General features: G+C 49.6%; 1 long non-coding RNA gene across 5 annotated transcripts; it reads right to left on the bottom strand.

The window, feature by feature from the left end:
* Positions 1 to 14,460: 14,460 nt before the first annotated feature.
* Positions 14,461 to 24,915, bottom strand: LOC125412974 (uncharacterized). Of its 5 annotated transcripts, none has more exons than XR_015736647.1 (4): positions 24,759 to 24,915; positions 21,011 to 21,135; positions 19,139 to 20,816; positions 14,461 to 14,913 (listed from the first exon to the last, which is right to left on the bottom strand). It is a non-coding gene; the product is annotated as an uncharacterized LOC125412974 (long non-coding RNA). The 5 variants fall into 5 exon arrangements; XR_015736642.1 differs by lacking the exon at positions 14,461 to 14,913 and having other exon boundaries at positions 15,316 to 19,230; positions 19,324 to 20,816; XR_015736645.1 differs by lacking the exon at positions 14,461 to 14,913 and having other exon boundaries at positions 15,316 to 20,816; positions 21,011 to 21,194.
* Between the last annotated feature and the right edge of the window lie 498 nt (positions 24,916 to 25,413).

Here is a 25,413-nt window from a genome sequence, read left to right as displayed (position 1 = left end):
GGCGTGTGTGACCTCTTCCTGACTCTGCAGCTCTTACTGCATCCGCCTGCACCCTGAACAGCACCTGTGAATCCCGAGACCACACAGGCTCGCAGCTTTCACTCAAACTTTAAGGTCCCACAGACCCAAGGTTTGACCTTTTCTTTTCTTTTTTTTCCCCCCTTGACACGGGATTCAGCTGTGTAATCCAGGCTGGGATCCAGCTGTGTCATCCAGGCTGGCCCTGAAACGTACACGGGCATGCCACTACACTCCGCATCTGGTTTATACTTAAAGAGACTTCGGTAAAATCATCCCGGGAAGGTCGCGATCTTGGGTTGGTGACCACCGGTCAACTTCATCTCAGATTATTTCCCACACAGCCTTTCCCTCCACCCTCCCTGTAGCATGCACCTATAAGCCCGCATGCAGACCAGCCTCGTGACCAGGGCTAAGCAAAACGTGAAGTGGGTCTTCACAGGCTCAGATTTTCGAAGAGCCTGGTAGGACTTTTCCAACTCTCTTTCGGCCTCTGATTGCAGTTGTAGTACATTCTCAGTTATACTAATGGGATCAGAGGACCCAGATGCCCCCTCTGGAGATCCATAATCCACGGGATGCACCCTAGTTAGTTCACTCAGTCAGCATCCACCGCCACAAGAGGACACAGCAGGTGCTGATGACGACAGTGGGCGCTGAGAGCGGAGGAGGAAAGGTATTCTGAAGTTCCACCATCTCCAGCTGGGGCTTTCAATCAAGCAACTGGAAAGTCTCCTAAGGGAATAATTCTATTCTAGGGACAAGGGATGCTCGGACCAAGGGGCTGTCGGGAAGTCCTGCCCTAGCAGTCATGATCCCACTGTGGTTAGTTTCCATTAATCTACAACAGCAGGTAAACAGAGCCACACAGGGCGCTCTGCTCCAATCTGACTTATTCCACACAGTTTGATAGTTTAAAGATGTGGCCACATTGCTGCATGTCTCAATAGATCGTTCAGTTTCACCCCTGAGTAGTATTCTATCGTGGGGCTAGTGCAGCTTCCTTATTGTCTTGCATTTAAGGAACAAAGCTGCTCGTTCAAGTAGAGATCTTTCATGGACATATATTTTTCTTTCTCTTTAAAAATAAATAAATACCCAGGGGGTAGGGTTGCTAGGTCACATCACAGATGCGGGGGGGGGGGGGGAGTAGACAGGCACCAGCTAGCAAATGCCAGTTCCACTGATCCTGTCTCATCTCTGCTTCCGGTGATGTTGGGTTGGCATCTTCAAACTGGTCATGGTAGGAGAATTTACACCAGGAAGCCAGCGATCCTGCTGATAAGGTTTGCTCTTCTTCCAAACCATCCATAACTAAACTCGTCTCCCTACATCGCAGGGCTATCCTGAAACTCACTACATAGACCAGGCTGGCTTGAAACTCAGAGAGATCTGCCTGGCTCCTGCCTCCTAAAAGGGATTAAAGGTGTGTGCCAGGGAAGTTCAGAGTGTTCAACTTTTGAAGAAAATGCGTCTCCAAGTGTCTGCTCTATTTCGGATCACTGTTAGTGAGGTTGAGGTGCCATCGCTCTACCTCCTCTCCAGCATCTGGAATCCTGAATTGATTAATTAATTAGTTAATTAATTTTTTTGACATTGTGTCTGATTTGCATTCTCTAGTGGCTGACTGCATGTGCTGACACCATAGCCATTTGCACATCTTCTATTGTAAGGGCCATTTAAAAACTTGTCCTTTCTCTGTGTGTCCTTGAGTGACGGGACAAGAGTCCCCGTGTGTTTTGTGTATGAGTCCTCTAACAGGTGTATTATGTGTGAATATTTTTTCCAGGTCTTTGTTTGCCTGTTTACGTTTTGTTTTGTTTTCGAGACGGGGTTTCTCTGTGTTAACAATCCTGGCTGTCCTGGAACTCACTCTGTAGACCAGGCTGGCCTCAAACTCACAAAGATCCACCTGCCTCTACCTCCCAAGGGCTGGGATTAAAGGCGTGCGCCATCGCCGCTCGGCGCCTGTTTACATACTTGATGGTGTGTATATGAACAGACATGTTTACCTTTTGTGACACTATTATTATTTGTTAATGTATGGCTCCTGTTTCCTGTATTACATCTAAGGCACCAGCCTGGAATGGCCTTTATGGTGTCCATCTGGAGAACCGTTCACGGCAGCTGTGCCTTCTGTGAGTCTCCAAAAGCATGTCTGGAAACTTTATGCCCAATAAAGCGCTGTTGGGAGGTGTAGCCTAATGAGGCATCAGGCCACGAGGAAAGAGTGAACCAGCTGCTGCAACTAGCTTGGGAGTGAGTTGGATCTGAGCATAGTCGTCCAGTCTGCTTGTAATGTGTGTGTGTGTGTGTGTGTGTGTGTGTGTGTGTGTGTTTGTGTGTGTTTGTGCGTGCATGCACACACATGTCTTCTGTGTCTCCTTCATCTTTCCCCTACAAGATGACATAGTAAAGCACTCTCCAGATGCAGGTCCCTTCCTCTTGGCCTTTCCAGACTGCAGAAACACAAGCTGATAAATTCAGGCTCATTATAAATGTTCCAGTTTGTGGTCTTTTGTTACAGAGCACAAAGTAGACCAAGACAAAGGCACAACATAAAAGTCACTTTAGGAAGCCTCCCTGGACATACTGGCAGCATTCTCTGAAAGCAGAGATGGGATCGGATCGGATCGGCGCAACTAACACTTGCTAGCTGGTCCCTGTCAGTCCGCCATGCATCTATGACATGATTTAGCAACCCTATTCCTGGGTATTTGTTAAGGGAAATGGAAATACATGTCCATGAAAACACCCTAACTTAATGAGCAGCTCTGCTCCTCATAGCCCACACTTCAATGCAAAAGAGTGAGCTGAACTAGTCACACAATGGACTACTGCTCAGAGATGAAAAGGTATGATCTGTTGAGACAGTCTTCTCTATGGCCACATCCGTACAATATCAGACTGTGTGGAATTAGGCAGACTTGAGCAGAATACCCTGAGTGGTTCTGTATATACGTCATTTCAGATCGTGAAAACTCACCAATCATGATAGCAATCAGACCATGACTGCTGGGGTAGGGGGTGGGGAGATAGGATTGACTGAGAAGAACTTTCTAGAATAACAGAACTATGTGGACCTACTATGCGTTGTTCATATTGGACTGCAACACACTGGCCTGGCTTATGAAGAGCCCGGGGCACAATTTCTGACACTGGAGGGGGGGGGGGACAAAAAAAACAAAAACCTATCAGTCAATGTAGAACCCTTGTGATCAGAGCCTTTTATTGCATAAAGTTAGACTTTTTGTTTTTAATTCATCACAAGTGGCAAGCCCGTAGAAGCAGGGGTCACAGACCAACATGGGGGCCATGAGGCAGCTGCCTCACAGCAGGGGCTCCGGGGAGTAAACTGGCTTTCTCTTATTTTCTTTTAGAAAAACCAACAAAGCATTATTTGCTCTGCCGCCTTCTGCGGTTACTAGTTCCGCTGATCACAGGGCAGAGCATCCGGAAGAAGGCAGCCGGGCCAGTTGGACGGCTCTTCCCTCAGCCTAGTTCATCTTTCTGCTCCTCCTGCCCCCATTTTTTGAGGAATCCTCTTTTCATCCTTGCAGAATGACTCTTAGGTAGGTTTCTCACCCCCTCACCTTTCCCTCCCACTCTCTCTCCTCCCCATTCGCAAGCTTCTGCCCCTCTCCTGTGAAAATGCACTTTGAAACAGACCCAGGGAGATACGGTCAATACTTCACAGCCCAGGTCAGCGAGGAATCCCCGTCTCCAAGAATTCTACTAGCTGTCCAAACACAAAAAGTGACCCCTGTCGAAGTCAGCCAATGTGCTGAGTTGGAGGAACTGGAGTTCAAGCTTCATCTTTATAAATTAGGAGCAGCGCTCCTTGGAGTGGGGTCTGTTTTCAGGATGAAGTGTGATGCTGTGAAAGCATAGGCCAGGGGAAGAAGTCAGGGTTTGCCTGTTTTCTCTTTCATACCCCACTGCACCGAGTTCTTATGCCAGCCCTTCCGTGATGCCCTCTGAGCAGCCCTGAATGTCACACACTAATGGGGAGCTAGGCCTAGTTCACAGACCAAGCCTCTGGAATCTGTCAGTGCACCCTCTATACCTCACAGCCCAAGAAGGAAGGCCATTTGACCTGAGCCCCTGCCAGGATCTCCACCTGCCGTCAACATGACTCTAAAAGAGAGGGCAAGGAAGCAAGGCCAGGCATAGGAATGTAGGCAGGCTTTTTGTCTCCTTTCACACCTGTCTATTCTCCCCCTTACTCAGTCTCTTAGGAACATCACGTCTCCCTGACTTTCTGCCTTTTATAAAGCTTCTGGGAGAACTCTGGAGACCAATGGGAAACCCTGGTAAAACTTCATGTGGCCCACGGGGCTTCCATTTATTTCCACCTGTTTCCATGTGCTTTCCCATAACAAAATGTGCTGTTTATTGTCTTGTCTCTTCAGCACCCCAAACTCTTGACTTCCTTCTTCTTCAAGTCTCCATCGTAAAGATGGCTGCCTTCCTGCCCTCCGACCCTCTGGAGCACCTTCACCTGCTCCTCAGAACTAACATTTCCTATCTTTTCATGTCATTTATGTGTGTGAGTGTTCTACATCTCTGTGTGTCTATGGACCACGTACATACCTGGTGCCTTCAGTGTTCTGGAGGAACAGATGGCTGTGAGCATCCTTGTGGGGCTTGGGAACCCAGGTCCCCTGCCGGAGCAGCCAGTGCTCTGAACCACCATTGAGCTATTTCTCCAGTCTTAGAATGAGTCTTGAGTCTTCTTTTTGTGAAACCTTTGCACTACTCATGGTCACATATGTAAAAGAAGGAAATCTTCCTCTACCCCCGTTCCTCGCCCAGAGCGTTGGATTGATCCTGAACATCTGCACACAAGACACATCTGGGAAGCGGAGAATTGGAGGCCTCCCTTCACGCTGTTGGCTCGGACTTCCTTTCTTAGCAGGAGTTACTAATGCTTGCTAGGACTTGGCAGTGTCCTGAAAAGCCCCCCTACAACCACACAGAGAATTAGCCATGTCTCCGTGCTGTGGAAATATGCTTTCTCTGTAGTTCTCACTAAAGAACCAGATCGTTGGACGCACTCTGGGTACCACTGAGTTTTGGGACACCCTAACTCCAATTCTTTTAAGTCAAAATATGGGTTAACAATACTTGTTCCAGGAGTTTCTCAGACTTGGATCCACAGTTTCCAGAAATTCCTTTAGTTCTGTTCTGGATTATAACTGATGGATGACCACAGTTACAAGCGTCAGCTCTCCCTGATAAACTACTGCTGCATCTGCCTCAAAATGTGACCAAGAAAGAGCACAGCTTAAGCGTGCACATAAGGACACCCAGTGACTCTGTGGGTATTCTTTCTGCTTTGTTGTGTTTTGTTTTTCAAGATGGGGTTTCTCTGTGTAGCCCCGGCTGTCCTGGAGCTCGATTTCCAGACCAGGCTGGCCTCGAACTCACAGAGATCTGCCTACCTCTGTCTCTCAAGTGCTGGGATTAAAGGTGTGAGCAGCCACCACCCAGCTCATTTTTATATTGTCATTTTTCCTTGGAAAATCCAACGATAATTGGAAGAAAGTGAAGAGAGGTGCTGGAAAGCGGGGGGCGGGGGGGGGGCACCAGAGATGGCTCTCTGAAAGACTGTGGCCTGCTCTCCTGGTGCCCAGGTGGCAATTAAGGCAGGTCAGCCAACCTCAAAGATCTCCCGCCTTTATAAATTTACAATCAACACCCCAAAATGGCAGAACTTTCTTTTCAAATTAAAAAAAAAATGAATGAGTGGGGAAGAAAGAAAGGGAGAAATTCAAACAGTGGACAAAACCCCACGGGCTGCCGCTCCGCACTCCAGCAGCGACAATGTTGAGAATCAATGGCCAGAACCACAAGGCAGCTTGCAGACACCTCTTGACCCTGTCACTTCCTGAGTAATTAAGAGGCTCTACAGTTCCCGGCCACTGTCGGGAGGGGAATGTATATCGATAGATAGATATATATGTCTTTAAAAGATTCTTTTTCCGTAGCTTTGGTCAGGATCCCAGCAAAGAAAAGGGGGGAGAAGAAAGGCATTTTGTGCACAGTGCTGGGGAAGGAGACATGAAAGGGAGAAACCTAAATTTCTCAGTGCAGTCTGCTCCTGACGTGGGAAAATGGCACAGACAAGAATGGATGGCTTGTTCGCGGTTGGGTTTTTTTTCCCCTCCCTTGACAGATCATCTCAGAGAATGTGCAGCAGGCAGCAGGAACCCCCCCCCCTTTTCTTCCAATGCTAGAAGAACAAGAATGCAGACACCAGGGTTTTCAGGATAAGCTGAGTCCCTGCTTTACTTCATGGGACCTCAAAGGAGGCTGCTTCCCTTCTTCGGGCCTCAGTTTCCCCATATGAGAGAGTCTAGACCAGCCTCTTCAGGGCTTTTTTAATGACTGGTATTCACTTAGGCACAAGATACGGTTCTCTCTGCGGACTCCACCCAGGGAGCAAGAGTATATGAGGCTAGGAGGGCGGAAGTGGGCATACCCACATGCCGATGAAGTGACGGTTGCCAAAGACACTCAAACCCATGGGAAGCCTGAGGGAAGAACACCCTCGTGCCCCCCTACTGGACAGAGGGGTGTTCTGAAGGTTCCTGGCAAAGTGCCCAACAAGGCTGTGTGTTTCTCCACTGACGCTTACGTGAGGTCCCACTCACGGCATTGACCACACTCTGCAAGGCAAACTGATACAAGCTGCAGATCCACGATGGACCTAAAGAGCCCTCCACTAGCGCCCTTTAAGAAGCAGCAGCTCCTCACAGATTACCTCTGTGCCCCTCAGCTCCGAGTCCACCTACCGTAGGAAGACCTCAGATCCAAACGTAAAGACAGATCCTGAAAGAGAAATCTGTCAGCCGACTCAGTTGACCACGGCTGCATCCAAAGATGTTTGTTGGTTTGTTTGTCGTTTGACTTTTCAAGACAGGGTTTCTCTGTGTAGCGCCTGGCTGTCCTGGAACTCACCCTGTAGACCAGGTTGGCCTCGAACTCACAGAGATCCACCTGCCTCTGCCTCCCAAGTGCTGGGATTAGAGGTGTGCCCCACCACTGCCCAGTAGCATAAAAAGATTTTTATTGAAACAGACCTGGCCTAGACACTTCATTAAGTTCTTGGCAGATTTCATACACAGACGACAAGAACCTGGATCTCTCCTCTCTCCGGGTCCACTACTGTGTGTGTATACTACAGGAAGATCTGAAGGAAGAAAAGGATGGTGCTCATGAAGACTTCCTCCTCCGTCTGCAAACTCGGGCCCTTGGCATGGAGACCTGTGGGTGTGGCTGCCCCTGAGATGCCCTGTAATTTACTGGACAGCTGCTGTGGATGACCCAAGGAGTCCTCAGACACAGGCTTTTTCACAGTCCCTCCAGACCGGCGTGACCGTTCTGGGGAAGGACTGGCCTCCCAGGAACAGTAGAGATTAGAATTTGGACGCCGTGGCTAATGTTTCTCCTCTTGTCCTTAGGCCCCTCTCGTTTGCTCTCGAGGCAGTTTGAGAGCTAAAAGGACCAAGTATCCACAGCCTGAGGATGTCTCGATGGCTGCTGAGCCTCACAGACTTGGCTGATGTGAAGACAGAACCGGGTTGATTCATTCTATTACATTGTATTTAATTTAAACAAATGCAAATGACTGCATGTGTCCAAGAGCTACTGTGTTGGTCATCACAAGCCCTATCTATACCCCCACCACCACCCAGCAGAGACTTAGGGCTTTGAGCACTGGGGCTTTGGAAGATCTGAAGAAGACAGGCTAGGGTGAAGCCTAGCACGCACAGCGGGAGCCCTGGGTTTGTTCCCCAGCGCTGTCCGTACTGCACACACTTATAATCCCAGCTCTGGGGAGGCAGAGCAGAAGGATCAGAAGTTTGAGGCCATCCTCAGCTACACAGGGAGTTAGAGGCCAGGATGGAATACTTGAGATTGTCGCAAACAACTAAAATTCCATACAAATCTTAATACGATTCTATGCAGAAAAGCTGGAAAGCCGAAGTGGTTTCTTGGTTCTCACCTGGTGACCACCTCAGACTATTTGGTATTTGAAGCTTCCTGGGAGTGGGTGACAGGCCTTCACCCTGGGGCAGCTGTCAGCAGCACGACCCTCTCCTGAATAAATCCTATCCTGGCACTGCTGATACACGGCGGCAGCAACTTCCAGGGCCTGGGTTACTCATTCCCGACCTCTCCCCAGCCCCCAGCCGATGCCTGTCACACAGAATACATCGCAGGAGTGTTCTTTAACAGACTAGCAGGTGAATTTGGAGGTTATTGCAGTTATAAGCTAGGGGCTTTTAGCAACTGGACTTTTCTTCTCCCCCCAAACGCTGAAGCCTGAGCCTAGTGTTCTGGCCTGTGTGTAGGCTGAACCGGGTGCAGGTGAGGTGATGAAGGGAGATCCTCTATCGGTGCCTTTCCGAAGAGGAAGCAACTCGAGTCCCCTTCTCTGTCATGTCAGGACACAGTGAGAAAATGGCTTTCTGCAACCCTAGAAGAGCCCTTACCAGGGGCAATACGGGTTGTCACCTTGAACTTGGGTTCCCCAGCCTCCAGAACCATGAGAAATAGATGTGATATGAGCCACCAGCCTATGACCATTTTGTTACAACAGACTGAGCTCGTGCCAGTCTTCAGAAAGAACATTTGATATTGGCTTGTGTACATACATGAAAGGAAGAAAATAGAACATACATGTCCATAGCAACTAGGGAGCCAAGACGATGTCATTCCTGGCCTAAGAAGGACCTACACAATGAAAAGACGTGGCCAAATATAGAAGAAACTGTCCCAGACATAATGTGATCCGTTCCATTTGGGCAACAGAGACAGGAGACTTCAGGGGACGGAGAGGTCACCAGCAGGCCAGCTGTGGACAGTGTCTGAGAGAATTGGGGCATCTGGGCATCCAGGAAGGAGAGTGGAGGTGTGGGCGAGAGAAAAGGGCAGAAGCTAGTGAGCAGCAAAGGGGGGCTGGAGAACTAACATCATGGAGTTAGTGGGGAGTCCAGCCTTGTACACAGAGCACCGAACAGTAAGACTTGAACTAAGGGCTGCTCTGGACAAAGTACTAAGGCTAGCTCCCTGCTTCCTCCGACCCCCATGGCTCCTTGGAACTCAGGTTTCAATCTGCAATGCCCTGGTGAAGTGTGTGCATTTAGCTTCTCCATTCCCTGCCCCACCTCCCGCAACACCATTGGACCCCAAAGTCTCAAGTCCTACCCCTTTCACAGGAGTGAGGGTGGACAGCTGGACAGTGTGACCTCCCAAGTGGCCGTGGGAAGGGGCTATGCTGTCTGCTCCTCTCACTCTTCCGCCCGCTGTGAAATCCACATCAGCTGGAGATGCCCACGAGGTCTGTTTCCATCTGTTCTGGTTCTGGCTGGTGAGAAAGCCTCAGAATTGGAGAGGCCAGTGTGGGGGTGGGGGACAGGAAGGACCCACTGCAAAAGCATGCTCAGTCCTGGGAACAGCTGCCCTGGAGGCTCCCCCACTTCCCAGCAGCTCTCAAATCACCCGTTTTGTAGCAAGGCTGCTAATGATGCAATTAAGTTCATCAGAAGAACATCTGTTGATCGGACCATTGGCTACTCTCTGAAGGAGGCTCACGGGACCCAAGCAACTAAACAGCCAGGAGTCAAGGGCCTCAAAATCATCCCTGTAGACTTTATCAGTCATCTCCAAACTAAACCACAAGTGTCCTCTGAGCCTCCACCAGCATCTGAGGACATTGGTAGGTTCATGCCTCTCTCTGGAAGTCTCAGGGCACTAACACCACAGCCCCTACAGGAGTTCCTTTCAGCTCTGGGGGTCTGGGCAGGGGGTACCCTTCTGAGCAAGTACGATATGACATGGTCCGCTGCTATGTTGAGGCATGTTGTTTTAGCAGTTTCCTTTGTATATACAAAGGCTCACATACAGATGTTTGTTCTGGGGCAACCCCAAGGATCAGGAGTGGAGTAGTTTGAGAGTGAAACAGAGGAGATTCATACAAGGAGCCATTACTGAGGCAGCTACCTCAAGAGAAAGCAAGGCCTGACTCCTTGGGAACTTCTGAAGAACTCTGAGAAATGTACCCTAGAGGTATTCACCCCATAAATGAGGAGGAAAGTTAACCTGCAGGCTTCTGTCTTCTGGTGGTCAAGGTTGAGGATGTGTGTGAGTAGGTGTTGCTTTCACAGAGCACAGGCTGAGAGGTGTGTGTACTGTAAACCTAAGGCGAGCTGCCAGTGTGAGTCTACAAACAGCTGAACTGCCTCCTGGCTACAGGGAGAGGGAACTGGAGGAGGGAAGCTTGGAAGCATGGACCCTGCTACCGGGTTTCTGTCTCTGGGATCCAGGGCATAGGCTATACCTGCTGGGAGCCTGCTGGTACTAACCCTGTGTTCATTTCCTATCACTTCCATGACAAATCACTACAAATTAGTGGCTTAAAACAACATTACTATATTGTATGTATAGTATATAAGTATATATACTGAGCCCTTGGGAGGTGGTGGCGCATGCCTTTAATCCCAGCATTCGGGAGGCAGAGACAGGAAGATCTCTGTGAGTTCGAGGTCAGCCTGGTCTACAAGAGTTAGTTCCAGGATAGGCTCCAAAGCTACAGAGAAACCCTGTCTTAAAACCCTCCCACAAAAAAAGTATATGTACTGTATATACATATATACATTGCATATATACATATATATATCAGTATATGTATATATGATACATATGTGTGTATATGCGCATACACACACACACACTGGAGTCAGGAGTCCAATCCAACATGGCTGGGTCATATCAAGGTGTTGGCCAGGAAGCGTTTTCATTCTAGAGGTTCCCAGACAGAATCTGTTTTGCTGCCTCCCTCAGCTTCTCCTGCAGTCCTTGGTTAGTTGTCCCCACCTCCATCTTCCAAACCAGCCATCCATGGTCGTTCAAGTCTTTCTCACACAGTGTGACTCTGGCTCTAACCCAACTCCCCCTTTTATTACAGGGACTCTTGGAATGGCCCAGGGTCATCCAGGACGTCCAGGCTAATGTCCCTATCTTGGGCTACCTCACTAGCACTCTTAGCTCCATCCACAGCCCTTAGTTCCCTTTGCCCACAATAGCATAGTCACGGGTTCCAGGACTAAGATATGAGCACGTGCCAGGCATGGTGGCACACACCTTAGCTCTCAGCAGGCAGAGGCAGGTGGGTCTCTGTGGGTTGGAGGTCAGCCTGGTCTACAGAGCAAGTTCCAGAACATCCAGGACTACATAAGCCCTGTCTCAAAATAAAACAAAAGATGCGAGAATGTTCAGTGCCACTGCTCTGCTGCCTTAGGCACTGTCCCACCTTCTGTGACCAAGCGAGGGCTCATCACTAACATATGAAGTGGGGCAGACTGCCTATACTGACTTTGGAGACAGGAATGGAGCAATCTGCCTCTCCCCGAGCCTTCTTCCCAGGAATCCTTCCATTCCTGGCATGGCAGTGTGTCTTGTTGGGGCGAAGTCTAATACAGTCCCAGGCCATCCTGGAAACTGTAGAAAGAGCCTCAGCTTCGCAGGTCGCTGAGCTGCACTCCAGAACCTGCTCTTTCATTACCTAGGAAGGAGAGCTGGAGCAGGCCAGTTCAGCTTTCTGAACCCCTATTAGCCCCGTCTGTATGTAATGAAAGCACTGGAAAACTGAGGCAGAAGGATTGCTCAGAGTTCCTGGCCATCCAGAGTTACAGTGCGAGACCTTGTTTCCAAACAAGCAAATAACCAATAGACATCACCGTGCAACCTTTAAAACTTATGTGCTGAAAGACCAGCTCGTGACTGTGCAGTCAAGAAGGCATCCGAAAACAAGATCAAGTAAGGGCTGGGGTAAGAGGGCTCTCCTTGAAACTACAGACACAAGGGATATTTTCAGTCACATGCTCCCCGGGGGTAGAAGTTTGGAACACATTCTAGAAAGACAGTTATTCACACTTCTTTTGGTTTGGATCTAGCCCAGGCTGCCTTTCATGAGCGCATCTGCTTTGCCCGGTCTCTGTCACCCATAGATAAAGAACAGCAGATCTGACTCAGCCCCCACCCTCGCTTCCCCAGTAAGACCCAGCCATTTATCCTGCGGTTGCTGGGTGGTTCTGCAGAAGTCCTGGCCATCTCTGCCCCCACCCCCACCTCCCAGTGCCTTGGTGGAAGGGAGTTGGGTGGGGCTGAGTACCCTGCACGATCGCCATTCCTTTCTAAGTCACTACTGTTACAGGATGTTATGTTGGCAGGGATGAACCTCACCAGCTGGTTCAGAGTGCCTAAGTGGCAATGCCCGGCCTCTCCTGCAGAACGGTTCCGAGGGTATCAGTGGGCTGGCATCTGGCTTTGCCTGTATCTTTACATACAGTTGGGGTCTGAGGAGCCCAACTTCTAGGAGAGCCTGCCTACTGAGTGTTCCCGGCAAGTGCTCCTTGCTGTCCCATCTTCTGGCACACAGCTCTCTTGCCCTTCCCATACCCCATTTGCTCAGCCATGGGGCTCCCACCCCCACCTCCTCCAGCTTCTCAGGCCTTCAAGCTCAGCAGGCAGGATGCCACGATTCTCTCAAGCAAGCTCGACAAGCCGAGCATTTCTATTCACATGGCTGTTTGCAGAAAAATATTCAACTTGGGAGCTAAGCCTTTTTTATCCCTCGCCTCCCATTCAGCCCAGAGTATGAAAACATCTTTTACATAGTTGCCTGGAAAAGGATTTCTAAAGAGAAAAACACCACCCATGCCCTGTGATTGCAGTCATTTGGTGCTAAAAAGGACAGCAAAGGGGGGAAAGGAGGGGACAGAGTGCAGAACAGAAAAGATTAAAAAGGGGAAAAAGGAAAAAAAAACCCTTCTCTCTCAGTCAGCCAGATCGATGACCTTAGTGTGTAATGCATTGGCTTTCACCCTTGTCTCAGGAAATGCACGTGCTGGTTCGGTTACTCAGATTGGCGTTATCTCCGCACAGAGGAGCCGGGCTTCTGCTCCCTCAGCCATAAGTGGGGGATGGGGGGGCGCAGTGCAGGAAGCAGGAGAAGAGGCAGCTGCCCGGACCCAAAGCTCAGATGGGGGTCCTTCTTCAGGACCCCTTATTTCAAGCCCTTAACTCCTCCATATATTACAAACCTCTGGTTTTCACTTCCTGTTGAGCAGAGGCCCACTTCCCTCCTGGGGAGAGTCTCTCTGGTCCACTCTGAACACATAAAGCAAGTCTGTGGGGACACCCCTAGAGAAAGCCCAACCAGGTAGCCCTGTCCCAAATCACTGAAGATTTTCTCTGAGGAGACTGTCTGCACATACCACTGCAGGAAGATGACGGAGTGACAGGTCTGTTCAGACTTGGTGACATTTGCTGTCATTGTGCCAAAGAAGGTGAGTCTGTGTCCAAAGATGGTAGATGGAGCAAGAGCAGTTCCAGATAGGTTGCCCAGGATAGCAATCATCCATCAAGCACCCAGGTGACATGGTGGCCTCTCAATCCTTGACAGACTATGGAACGCCACAGGTTCCAGCAAGGAGCTAGTGGGAAAGAAATCATTTTCTCAGAGGGTCTAGGAGGGTGGGGAGAACTCAACTTGAGCCCAGGAGAAGTGGAAGTAGGGAAACCAGTTTAAAGAAGCACAGTTTAGGGCTCCTCTGATGAAGGCTAGGGGAGGCCGACCCTGTGAGGCCCACTTGCAACTTGCAGGGGTGTGACAGTATGGGCATGGCCTCCAGCTGTTGCAAATAGCTGTCTAACACCCATTGGAAAGCAGGGGCCTGGGCCAGCCGCAGGCCTGGAAGAGGCACCTTAAGTAAGGAATAACAGAATGAAGCCCCAGGCCCAGGTCTAAAGCAGGTCGATTCAGCCCCCATCTCCATTGGCCCTGAAGTCTACAATAAGCTGAGAGAAGAGGGGTGAAGCCACCAGCCAGAGAGTATAGAGCTATCCCTTGAAAAAGCCCTTCATCCCTAGTTCTTATCCCAAACACCACCTTGATGCCTTCTCTAGAGAAAGGTCACTAGGAAACGGTCCTCTTAGGTACACTGCAGAATCTATCAGACAACATGCGCTCATCCCTCGCGTTGGACTTCTTCCTCACTGTTTAACTTCCCCTGACATGACTGACGCTAAGACCAGAGGGGAAGTTTGAGACACCCGAGTAGTCAGTGGAGTTAGGTATCTGGCTAGGACACCTGGCCTCAGTTCTGACCCCCCTACTGAGCATCAAGACCCACAGGCATCCAGTGGAGGAAGGGGACACACACCCAACCCCTGACACCATCCATCTGGCTGCCACCCCAGGCCCCACCTCCACCACCCAGTTCTCCTGGGCATAGACCTGATGAGTCATTCGTGAGACTGAAGTCATTAATTCAGGAAGGAAGCCACGCTAGCTGCCTTCTTCTCTCTGAGCGCTTGCCACCCTTGCAAAACAGATGAGTAACGAGACATGTCCAGAACCCTTGTTAAAACCATTGCCAAGAAAGGTGTCTGCAGCTCCTCTGCAGTGCAAAGCCACGCTACGGGCCCTGAATCACACTGGATCCGGGGGAGGGCAAGGCCTAACTTGTCTGAGTTCAAGGTTGCATCACAGAGACAGGCAAGAAGAGAGACTTACCCCATCACCCAACCTGGCTGCCCCACCCACAGCCGCAGCTGGGACAGTCCCGTTCTGTGGTGCCCTACTGCACCTGGAATTTGGGGAGTCCTAAGCGGGTGAGAGGCGGGCATCTTGTGAGGGATGCCAGACACCAGATAGAGCTCCGTGGTCCTGGACTGGCAGAAACTGAGGTCCCCAATGACAGTGGCACTTGCCCCAGGTCAAGCAACTAATTTAATTAGCAGACAGAACTTTTATCTCTCAATGTTCTTCCCGTAGCAATCTCTGCGGCACCAGATGCCAGTAGCAGATAATTCCAGGTTTCTCTGTTAAGGCAACAAACAAAAAAGCAAAACAAAAAAGATTAAACCAGTGTAGTAGCACACTCTAATAGGATGTGCTGAAGGGTTGGAGGCAGGGAAATAATATGAGTTCAAGGCCCTCCTGGGCTACATGTTTCTGGGTGCTGGAGAGATGGCTCAGAGGTTAAGAGCACTGGCCACTCTTACAGAGGACCTGGGTTCAGTTCTCGGCACCTACATGGCAGCTCACAACTGTCTGTAACTCCAGTCCCAAGGGGTCCAAAGCTTTTTTCTGGCCTATACCAACCCTGCACATATGTGGCACACAGACATGCATGCAGGCAAAACACTCATACACATAAAATAAAAATTTTCTTAAAGGAATAAAGTTTGATGATTAAATAAAATGAAACCCTAATTGGCCATGTACAAAAGGCTGACATCACAGGACAAAAGGCTTCCCAGCTCCTACTCTAAGACTCGAGGGAGGGGGCTGCCTGAGCCATATCTGAGGGGCACTGAGTGGGAACTGAGGTAGAACTGAAGCTTCAGATGAGACAGAGGGGAAGAAGCACCCTAAGATGACCCCCACATGGGACTCCTGGGAAAAGCTGACCAGGAACTCCTTCTGTTGTCCTTCCATCCCCCAAGAGTTCACATCCAAATTCTATCATTCCCATTTCATAGATAAGGAAACTGAGGCTCGGACAGAAGGGAGTATTGGACACTCCAGATTCAAAGCTAAGGTCTCTCTCTGTCCGTGGTTCTCAACCTTTCTCATGCGGTGACCCTTTAATACCTTTCCTCATGTTGTGGTGACCTCTAACCATAAAAGTATTTTCACAACTGAAACAGCAATTTATCATTCGCAACTGTAATTTTGCTACTGTGATGCATCGCAATGCAAATATCCCTGCTTTCGGCTGGACTTAGGCAGCCCCTTATGACAGGGTCATTCAAACCCTCAAGGGGGTCCCGACCCACAGGTTGAGAACCGCTGGCCTAGAGCCGTGGTACCTGGAACATAGAGGCATCCAGCCAGTGTTGCTTGACCCCCCCGAGAAGAGAGCCTGTGACGGCGCTCACAGAAGCTACGACAGGGAACGATTTGTATCGTTCAGGACACAAATACTTGTGGTGCAGGTGGAAGAAAGGCCAGAGAAGCGCCACCTGCCACTCGGACAGCCACAGTCCAGGGGAGTCAATCAAACATCAGGACTATTAATTACACACACAGACCCACTCTCTTGCTAATTTTTAAGCTTGCCCACCCTTCCTCCCCGGCTGTACACCAGTAGTCTATCCTGATGACGGTTCCCAGCCCAGGCTCCTTTTATCCAGGCTCCAGGCCTCTCCTCCAGGCTTGCCCTTCTTATCGACCGTGGATATTTGTAGGAGGACAATCCTTTTTTTTTTTAAGATCCTTCCTCCTTTCATTACTGCGCTCATTAGTCCATCAATTATTTACTGCATATCCATGTGCCAATCACATTGTTGATATCTGTCTGTATGGTCGGAAATGACAGGATTTAGAATAGTTTTCAAAGGACCAGAGAGAAGAGTTACTCCCAAACACTAAAGTGAGATCATTTCTAAGCAACAGATACATTAAAAAGGAATGCATTTTTATTAATGTATTATTATTTATTAATTCTTCTGTCTTGAATGAAAGTGCCATCACCAGAATAGAATCAATAAATGGTAACATTTTCCTGTCTGATGTTTTAAAAAAAAACTGCCTTGCAAAGGCATGGAGTTTAATTTCACAAGCCTTGGTTTCTGGACCCTGGGTCTTCCCCCACCCCCCAAAGCAGATACATGAGGTTCTAAAATTGGGATAATAAGGCTTAGCAGTGAGAAGCCCTGAAAAAGAGAATCATTTCTCAGTTCTCATTTGTTAATCTCTCTTGGTAACAGTATGAGTTAGTGCCGTGTGCCCCAAGGCAAACTCAGCTTTCCCAGGACAATTAAAGTTACTTAATTATTGAAGGCTATATGTGCTGCTGCCCAGAGAGAAAGAGGCAGCCGGGCCCAGCTCCCACAGTCCCCACAGGAGTGACCGGACCCTGTGGGAACCCAGCTCCTTTCCCTCACCATTGTAATTCTTTCAATATAATCTATGAAAATCCCCTCCGTGCGTGCCGCTTGGCCTGTCCCACCCCTGCATGAATGATTTAGGGGCTGTAGCTGCTGAGCCTAGCCTGCAGGCTCCTCCAGCCTCCCCCAGGGTTGACTCTAGATTCTTCCGGCCTAGGGAGAAGAGGCGGAGAGATGGCAGGGCCCGCCTGAGCATGCACAGGGAGAGCATTGGACAACCTGAGCCTTTGGTATGAGTGGGTTCCTGCTGGGCCCATTCTTCCTCCGGCCATTCCCTATCCTAGAAAGGGCAGAAAGGAGGAAGCTGCCCTGGCCAGGCGCTCAGTGTAGTACATGTTGCCAAAGGTGAGCAGAAATTTCACTCACTCATTCTTCTGGGTGATTCTTTTTCAATGTAGTGAAGAAACTGGAGGTGGCCCTTAGCACCCATGGGCCCTGGATGCATCACACCTCTGTTAGGAGCCTTGGATTTATAGACAAAGGCATCTTCAAAGGTGTCATCAGGAACCTCCAAGCCCTGATGTTTCCACAAGCCTACTCTTTGCCAGAAAGAAAAATGGCGAATTCCTGTCTTCCTGTTCCCATTCATTTACTCAGCGAGCGCCCACTTCGTGCCAGCAACAGCAGGAACAAAGCAAGAATGCTCCTGCCCTCCTGGGGGTGGCATCCTCTTTTCCCCTTCAGGGTCTTACATACAGGGGAACCAGAGGCAGGGAGGAGAGGAGGCTGATCCTGGGAACTTCTGGCTCATCACCATGAGGCAGGTGGAAGCTCAGGGCTCCCAGACCAGCCTGGAGGACCCCATGCCGTTGCTCCTGTTCCTTCTTATTCCTTTGCTTTTCCCTTCTGCCCCACCAGCTTTTCCCAACCTCAGCTGCACCTGGTTCTCAGGCCCTAGGGGAACCTAGTTCAGTGGAAGTGTGTTGAATACATACACACAAGCACACACGCATGCAAGCATGTGCACACACCACATCCAGAATCTCGAATGGCCTAATATTGCAAAAGTAAGAAAAAAATGGGTGAAGTTGATTTGTCACATTAAAAAAAATAATAATTCACTTAACTTTCCTTCATGTGCCTTAGTGTAAAGTGTCAGATTCCTTGAGACTGGAGTCACAGGCAGTTGTGAGCCGCCATGTGGGTGCTGGGAATTGAACCCAGGTCCTCTGGAAGAGCAGCCAGTGCTCTTAACCACTGAGCCATCTCTCCAGTCCCCAATTTGTCACATATTTTATATAGCTGATATATTTAAAATATGATTTAACTTGAAATAAATGTTAAAAACAGTCTTAAATAAGATGGTTTACATTTTAAAATTAAATCTTCAAAGTCTAGCTTGCATTTTACCTTTGTACTCCGTCTTGAAGGGACCAACCATATGTGTGGAACTGCAGTGTGGTTAGTGGTGACAATTCCTTCACGTCCCATCAATATGCCTCAATACTCTTTGTTCCTACCACAACAAAAGGCTCCCCCAAAAGGCTGGAGCCTGGCTCTTTAGTCACTGTGGGCATTTTCCCAAGCAACATGGGGGAGCACTCTGCAGCTAACAGAACCCAACTGAGGATACTGGCGTGGACTCTCATGGGAAAGGTGAACATAGCCGGGTCCAAGCACCATACGCACGTCTGGCTGTTCTAGCTTACACCTCCCATTACAGTCATCTTGAAAACCCGACAATCAGATGAATATAGGGAGGGGGAGGGCTGGGAGACCAGCAAATTTCATAATATGCACTGACCTTCACCTTCTTGCTTTGCTCGAGTATAGGATGTGGTAAGTATCGAAAACGCAAAATGGCAATTCCTTGATTAGTGGGCACGCTCTGGCCACAGCCTGCCCTGCCCCATGCCCCTTGCTCCTAGGCCCACTTGCCTCCATTCCCCACAGCTGTGCATCAGGCGCAGATGCAGGTCCAGTCAGTGTTGTCAAGGCTCCTCCACAACGGGAAGGAGGGAGCTCAGCAGTGGCCCAGGGCAGGAAGACATGATGCCGAGTGGTTAACGGGCCATCTTCATTTCTGGAAAGATGGCACTCCCGCACCCTGCTACCCCATCTCAGGGATCCCCGTGTCACCTGGATGCAAGAGCTCCATTCTCTCCCAGACGAGCCTTTGTGGGTGGGTGGCCAAGGAGGACCATCCTCCTACCTTCCCAAATGGTGCCGTTTGTTCTCAGACGTCCTTTCCAGAGTCAGCATGCTTCTCGGCGGATGGCCCCTCTCAGGCCTTGCTCCTCACATCTGCTTGGCACAGAGAGCGATCAAACTTTAAAAGAAAACGGAGCACAGATGTGTTGGCCTGTGTGTGTCCACCTGTGTGCACCCGTGGCTCACCCTGTCACTCAGTCTTTCTGGTCTCTATGCACCCTCGGGGTTCAGTCAGAAATGAGAAGTTGGCCCTCAAGGAGTTTACAGTCCAGCAGGAGCCGCAGGTGTCAAGTGAAAAGTGACTCACTTCTGCCTGTCATGGAACAAGGATGGAAAGCATGAGAAACTGAGGCACACAGACTGAGTGCATGTTCAGCGAACACTGCCCTCAAAAACTGGTCTTTCAGCTGAGTCAAAACAGGCACGTCGGGAAACTGGAGGATGTGATAAGTGAGGTTCACCTAGACGAGGGCCTCCAAAGCCCAGCCGCTAGTGCGTTCCGTGCCCTTGAATAAGCTACGTACTCTCTACCTGTTTGCTTGTTTTGTTTTTCAAGATGGGGGCTTTTCTGTGTAGCCTGAGCTGTCCTGGAACTCACTCTGTAGACCAGGCTGGCCTCGAACTAACAGAGATCTATCTGCCTCTGCCTCCAGGTGCTGGGATCAAAGGTGTGCACCACCACCGCTCAGCTTGGATATAAATTTTAAAACAATAAAACATAGAAAATAATTGGAATAAATAAATTTAAAGTTGAAAAGAATGACACAGAGGCTGTCTAAAGATGTCGGACCCATATGATATCGTGGTAACATTTTACCTGATTTGCTCGACAGGCTTTATGTCATCTATCTTACCCTCTACATAAATGTCATTCTCTCCGTGTTTGTGGGAGATGGGTACCAAGATCAGCGAGTGCTCCGGTTCCTTATATAAAATGGCTCAGGAGCCTGACGAGTGTGGGTGGCTGGAGTCCCGCTATCCCCAAAGCAGAGGTTTGAACCCTGGCATTTAAGACCAACTCAGACATCAATTTCCTGTCTCAAAAAAAGAAATATATGAATTATTTAAATGGCACAGTATTTGCATAAAACCTAAGTTAAGCGTGTCCTCCAGAGCATCTCAGGCTTGCTTACAATACCTAATACAGCATGAACATTATATAAATGATTGCTATACTGTATTGTTTAGGGAATAATAATGGCAAGGAAAAGTATGTACACATTCAGTGCAGATTTTTTTCTAATATTTTTTAGCCATGGTTGAGTCTACAGAAGCAGAGGTTGGTTATGGAGGGCTGTATGCGCACACACACCCCCCATGTTATACACATGTGTACACACTCACGCACACACACAGTCTGAGGGGCCCCAGATCCTCAAAGCCACACTTCTCTCTGGATTCTGTGTGTCAGTGGGTACAGAAGGTCCACCCATCATCCTCTGCCCTCCCTGCCCTTCAGGTCCTATAGGACCAAAGACCTGGGTACCTGGAGCAAAGCTGATGCTATCATTTTATGAAGTACTTGAAATGAATAAATGAAAATGAAGCCCGGCGTAGTGGTGCATGCCTTCAATCCCTGTACTTGGAAGGCAGACAAGGGTAGGCAGTTCTCTGTGAGTCTGAGACCAGCCTGGTCTACATAGTGAGTTCCAGGACAGTCAGAGCAACATAATGAGACCCTGTAGGGGAGGGAGAAGCAGATAGCTAGAGAAAAAGAAAAGAAACTGAAAGCACCCTGCGGACTGGTCTCAGTCCACCCAGAATGCATCCTCCCCTTTAGCCAGGCCTGGTGTGCCTGGGACAGAGGTGGGGCTGGCTGTGTCTCCTCAAAGCCAAACTGACGAAAGCCCTGGGGGCCACATTTTTGACTTACCACATTAAAGGAAGCATCCAGAAGAACACTGTGGCCCACGTGGGGATGGGCTTCTTTCCCTGCAGGGATTGGCTCTGGGCCAGTGCAGAAACTGGCTCCTTGCAGGAGGCCTGCATCCAGGCAACCTGGAGTGAGGAGATGGAGAGATGGCGCTGGTCCTCCCAGCAGGTCTGGAAAGCTAGCCCTTATTACAAGCCATAAATCCACACAAGGAAAGTTAGTTACTGTTTAAAGACAGGCCATTAACACACTCGGTCTCCACTGTGACCTCCCATGGGATGGCCCACAGGGCATGAGACCTCCAAAATCAGTCCTTGCCCAGGGATGAGAAGTCAGAACTCTGGAGCTGAGCCTGAGCTATTTCTCTCTCTCTCTCTCTCTCTCTCTCTCTCTCTCTCTCTCTCTCTCTCTCATCTGTGAAACATAGGCCGGCATGAATTCAATCATTAGCTGCCTCTATCTCCTGCATGGCTGGAATTACATGTATGTGCCACCATGCCGAATGTATGCACTGCAATCACCCTACCAGCTGAACCTCCGTTCAGAGTGAACATGTTTACTATGTTTGGTTTTTTGTTTGTTACTCTCTTTAATTTTGTTTTGTTTTGTTTGAGACGGGGTTTCTCTGTGTATAACCCTGGCTGTCCTGGAACTCTCACTGTAGACCAAGCTGGCCTCAAATTCAGAGATCCGTCTGCCTCCGCCTCCTCCTTGCTGGGATTAAAGATGTGAGCTTCCATTGCCCAGAGTTTTTAAAAGTTTCCTGTACAATGACCCACTGGGCTTGGCAACTGCTGGTCTAGAAGCCTTCCGAGGTGTGCCGTTGTCCTCCAGTGTAATGGATGAGAGGCAGTGTGGAGAGGTGAGGGGGAGTTCAATAGTGGAATCCCAGAAAGGCACACAGGGTGGTTTCTCCTGTAGAGATTTTTCGGTCAGGCCCTTTGTTGGCAGCTAATGAACTCCGAAAGTGTCACACTGAGTAGGTACAAAGGTGACCCCCGGCCCCGGCTCCTCTTACCCCTCAGTGAATCCAAACCATCCCTGAGGTACTAGTCCATCTCTGACCCTCAAATTCTCCCTGAGTCAGAATTAGTGGAGCCCAGAGAGGAGGAGAATAAAACCCACCCAAACACTGTCTTCTGTTTCAGCTGCCTTCCCAAACCTGGCTCCTGGGAGGAAGGGAGACAGGAAGGGGCTGGCTGGAACCCAGCTGTGGGCAAGGCCAGGTGCGAGGGGCCAGCTTGGGGCAGCGGTGTCCAGGCTGCCATGCTGACGAAATAGTCTGCTCCTGACTCATCAGCCCTGAGCGGCAGGCTGGCACTCCCCCACGACCTGCAGGCTGTGCACTGTGTGGCAGGTTTATTTTCTTTTCCTCCAGTTACGCACACTCCTCCATGGGGTCACTGCCTCACTCTGGAGGTTTCTTCTTGAGTTTCTAGACAAACACTGGACCTTGGGGCCTGATCCTATGAGACCTCAGGGAGCCAAACTTTTCCTATCCTTCCCCCAACCACACCCCTACACACACACACAAACACACACACATACACAGTCAGCACTAGCCTAAGCAGACAGCAAGGCTGAGGGGAAAAGGTAGGGAGGGAAGGAGGGAGAAAGTGAAGGGAGAAAGCGAGGGAGACTGCACTCGGTAATCAAACCCAGCTCCTACTTGGCCCCTGTATCTGGTTTCTCCCTCCCTAGGGCCCATTCCAGAAAAGTTCCTTGGTCAAACCCAGTTCAGAACAACTTCCCTGGGAGCCGCCATCCCTCCAGTAAGCCAAGTGTGTGGAGTAAAGGGACGTCAGAGTTGGTTCTTGAACACGTAACACACCGATGGGGAAAACAACCGATAGAATAAACATCTCTCAAGGTCTGACTCTGACCTGGTCAAGATCTAGAGTTGAGAGTCACCTTTGCCAGCAGGGCTCTCCTTCACAGATGTGATGTCCCTCCACATACACTCTACAAAACGTTTGTCATCTGTCCTCTACTACCTGACTAGCAGTCTTCTTTATTTTTTAAAATTTATTTAATTTTCTTTTATGTTTACTAGTGTCTTGTCTGTGTGAGGGTGTTGGATCTCCTGGAACTCTAGTTATAGACAGTTATGAGCTGCCATGTGGGTGCTGGGAATCGAACATGGGTCCTCTGGAAGAGCAGCCAGTGCTCTTAACCACTAAGCCATCTCTCCAGTCCGACTGCAATTTTTTTTTTTATCATGAAATACAGTCGTGTGTGTGACAAAGGCTCACAGGTGACAGCAAACAGCCAACGCTTTGCAATCAGACATTCAAATGTAAATCCCACACCTCCCTTTTATAGGCCGTATGAATGTGCAGGACCCACTAAGCCTCCATTTCTTCCAGGGTGAAGATGCGTCTGGGGTTTGGCATAAGGACTGCAGGTCACGGTGTGGTAGCGATCGCAAGGCTCACGGTATTTCCAGATTTTATTTCCTAAGAGCCCAGGGGAGTCTGCTAGAGTCTGCTACTCCTTGCCTGCTTGAAGTTAGTTGTGGCAACTTGACATCCTCTGTCTGGTGGAGCACAGACGGCAATCAGTATCATTTCCCAGCAGATGCAGAACTCTTCACCCTCGCTCCCCTGGCTACAGTGGTTTCTGTGTACCATGCTGAGGTGCTGGGCACAGGCCAGACTCGCAGCCAGCTGCAGATTGTTTACTAAAGAGCAACGCTGTGAGATATGGGTATCTGTTGCCTCCAGTGTTGCCATAGCATTACCTGACCCATCCTGACTAAAACAAGACATCCCACATACAGGACTCTCAAAACAGCAATGTAATAAATAAATCTAATAGATTTATTCGTTTTTATTTTATGTGTATGGGTTTTTTGCCTGCATGCCTGTCTGTGCACCATGTGTGTATGCTTGGTGCCTTCAAGATGCCAGAAGAAGGGGTTGGACCTCCTGAAACTGGAGCATGTAAGCACAATAAACACTTCATAATTGAATATATATATAAATGTATATATATATATATGCATGCACACACATGTGCACACCATGTTTCTAAGGATAAAAATGTAGCCATGGTTTTGCAGGGTGGAGCCTTCCAACATAAGCTCTGATGTTGACATGGCTTCATGAACTGAAGGCAGTTGATTCTTAAGCCCTAGGCTCCTGGGAGGCTGGGTCACACCAAGAGTCTTTGCTAGCCACCATCTGTGGGACTGTACTCTCCTTCAGTCCTCATGATGTGGCAAGGGCAGACCACCCCACGTGGGGTGGGAAAGTGGGGTGCAGGTGATGAAGTGCTTTCCCAAGTGCCACACTGTCTGATGAGACACCCACACTGGGAGCCAGTCAGGCCTGGCTCCTAATCTCACGCTCCGTCTACGGTACCGCATTGCTAGTCACATTCACAGTAACGATCCACCTAGAGCAGCAATGCCCTGGGTCCCCTAAACACTGTCCACCTATACCGCTCTACACGGACAAGGACCAGTGACAGGGTATCATCGCGCTGTGTTCCCCAAGAGAATGAGTGTCTACACTGAGAGCAATGGTGCAGAAAGCCTTTGCCCCGATGGCCATGCCAGAGACCAACAGATAACCCCTATTTGCAAGCTTGGTTACATTTTAACTCAGCACCCAAGGGTGCTATCCAGTACAAGCAAAACAAAGTCCTTGCCTTTTGCTTAATCACTGAGAGCCAAGCGGGAGGAACCTGGGAATACAGCACACTGCTGGTCTCACCTACCGAGAAACCCTGGTCCCTCAGTCCTTACCTTTACTATGACAGGGTGTTCCACAAGGGACCAAAACCTCTGGTGGCCTGGGGAAGCCACTGAGAGCTCGCCCTCTGGTCAAACTCACGCTTTGCAGTACTCGGTCTCTAGCCGTGTTGCCCTGGCACACATACCAGGAAGTGACTCTGCATCTTCACGCAGCCACATGGATGCCTCCACTCCCTGTCTCGCCAGCTGTGACCAAACACTCCACGTCATGTCAGCTCTTCGGGAGAGATGGCCCCCACACTCTTGGTTGATCCAGGGTGTAAGCTGCCTCTGATGGGAGACATTTTCTGGGTCCTCTGTGGCATCTCCATTTCTGTCCCCTGTCCCATGACCGGCAGCCACACACATCCCACTGCTGCTGTGGACACACGGGGGTGATGGTAGGGGAGAAAGGCAGGGATAAATCCCCGGGGATGCTGGACGCCGACTCTGGTGATGAGCCAGACATGCTGGAAGCACGATGCCCAGTTAACATGGGCGACCCCTTCTGCTCGGCAGCTCTGCCCTTCGTCACCCACTATTTTAAGCACAGACATTTGAAGGAACTTACCACACTTTATGGAAGGTAGTTCTTTTAGACCTTTAGACTACTTCAAATTGCTCCCAAATAGAGACGATATTTCAAGAGCCCCAAACCTCCTCGATA

Source organism: Myodes glareolus, chromosome 2 (genome assembly GCF_982192425.1).
Source record: "Myodes glareolus chromosome 2, mMyoGla1.1, whole genome shotgun sequence".
Classification (NCBI taxonomy): domain Eukaryota; kingdom Metazoa; phylum Chordata; class Mammalia; order Rodentia; family Cricetidae; genus Myodes; species Myodes glareolus.
This window is presented reverse-complemented; position numbering and strand designations above follow the sequence as displayed.